Here is a 2,545-nt window from a genome sequence, read left to right as displayed (position 1 = left end):
TAATGCATACAAAAATCAAAAAATCACAAAGAATAAGTATTATTTTTATGTATTTAAACCTAAATTTTCCAAGGACATACCTTATATATTGTAAGAATGTATCGCATCTCCATGGACTGCCTTCCATGATACTTCCAGGGGGCACAGGGAGCACACAAAGGACAACTATAAACAGTAGTTAACGGTTCATCATTTTTAGAACCCACCTCCATAAGCCTTAGAGACTTTCGCTTTCAGCTCTTGAAGCAGTCACATTTTTTACTGTTTTGGAGAGTTCACAGCTCAAAAGTATGTGTGTGTGGTGTCTTTTTCCTGAGATTCGAGAGGAGCAAAATTATTGTAATTTAAAAACAGCAATTCTCTCTCAATAGGAAGAAGTTGGAATGAAGAAATCTACTTTCTAGTGAGGGTAAAAATTAAAAAAAATTATTGAAACTACTATTTTAATTGTGCCTAAGGATCATTTACAGTCACAATATGCAGAAATAGACATTCTTTAAAATGATTATTCTACCTTCTAAATTAATTACCAAAAGCAGAATAAGCAAAGCCACTTCTATTAAAATTCTTCCTTTTAATATACATAAAATTTTAGCATGCAGCTTCTTCTAGAAAATAAAAGCATTTTCTTTATTAGGCATAACCTATATAATTAGAAACACAGTTTTGGGCCACCAAAGATAACTGTTGCCTAACATATTTCTCCAACCTATTCAGCTTAATCTCATCCTCAGAATCTTATAGAATTGGATACAATTCTTAAAACGAGAGTAGGATTTTCGCAGAAAATTACATAATTTATTTTTTGACTGAATATGTACTTCCGCATGGCAAATAATTTCTAAAGTTCTATTTTTTCCTACAAATAGAAAATCTTCAAAAATTTTAAAGATACATTTTAGAGATTCAGTGATTTGATACAGTGTTATTTAACACACAAAATAATAAACAGTTTTTGAAATCACTCCCTTTTCCTCCTGAACAATTTATTCCACTTGCTGAACATTTTGAGCACAAATAAAAATCACTCAGTAAACTTTATAGAAATGTGACTTCGTACCTAGATTAGAAATGAGATATAAATGTAGTCTTTAGTCCATAGTTTAATGATCCGAAATGTTAAAAATCTGAATAAAGAAAAAATACCTGCATTGAACTGAAGAAACGGTAATCGCTGAATAGTAAGGAAAGGATTTGCCACTGGGACAGTGTCTTTCACTACAGACAACTCCTAGAATTTGCTTAATATATTTGAAAAATTCATTAGCTTTTGAAGATACTGAATACTTAGCAAATAATTTCACTTGTCTAAAAAAACAACTATAATCTGAAAGAGCTATAATCACTTTAAAAGGTATTTAATTATGGTAGAAATGTGTTCACAAACTGCTGGAAGCCACATCAAAAAGCCATTCTGTGTCTTAAGCTGCACTTACACTCTCATCAAACAAATGACTATAATACAGAATTTTCATTAGGCCCCCCAGAAGCAAAGAAATATTTATTAAACATGACAGAAGAAGACTGAGTTTTTAACCTGAAATATTTTATAAAATGAGTCTTGAAGCTACCTTGTTCAGAAACTTAAAATTACAGATTATTAAAACTAAACCATTCTATAAACCTCTGAAAATTTTATATATAAGAAACATATTTCCTCTGTTATTTAGGACCTTATGCTAGAGTACTTATTTTGTTGCATTGAAATGATTTGGTTTGGTAGTAATTTTCTATAATAGAATATGAACTACCCTGGAGCAAGGCAAATGACCTAATTATTTTGTCATCTGCAAATCAATTCCTAAATGAAGGGGGAGAGGCTGAGGAAAAAAAAAAATAACCCTAGGATTGACTGAATATCTTCTGTGTTTCTGCCAGTGTATTGAACACATGACCTAGTATCACTTAATTTTTACACTATTATTAAATATGAAATGTCCGATTTGAAATCAAAAGTATAGTTTATCATACCTCAAACAAGAAGTGGTACAATTAAGCAATGTATACACCTAAACTATAGACCCGGTTTTGCTATCTCAGCAGTAGCTTGTGTATGGCACCAGTGAAGCCCGGAGATTGAGTGACCAAGAAATCATGAAAGTGTTTTCTGCAGCTTGTTGAGAATTGTTTATTTTTCCTTGCAGGAAGTGGTCCAAAGCCTGGAAGAAGTGCCAGTCACTTGGTGAAAGATCTGCTAACTGCAGTGCATGACAGAGAGTTTCTGAGCCCAGCTTCTGAGTTTGAGTAGCACTGTTTGTGGTCAAGCCTTGTCTTGCAAGAGGATTGACATGTGCCTATTGACCAAACTAGACTACTTAAGTGAACTCATCCTCATCATGTAGTAAACATCTGCTGTAATCAATTGATCAGGGTTTATAAAGCTGTAGTGGATAATACGAGTACTGAACAACCTAATAGACACAAGTTGCTTTTGTTGATGAATATTGGGTTTTGGACAATGTTTTGGCACTTCTTCTTTATCCAATGACCGCTGTGCCCAATACTTGAAATTTTCAAAATGAATCCATTTTTTTTTTGTGTGTGT

The sequence above is a fragment of the Otolemur garnettii genome, unplaced genomic scaffold (assembly GCF_000181295.1).
Source record: "Otolemur garnettii isolate 467f Iridium unplaced genomic scaffold, OtoGar3 scaffold00169, whole genome shotgun sequence".
NCBI classification, from domain to species: Eukaryota; Metazoa; Chordata; class Mammalia; order Primates; family Galagidae; genus Otolemur; species Otolemur garnettii.
The sequence above is the reverse complement of the archived record's forward strand: the minus strand, read 5'-3'. Positions refer to the sequence as shown.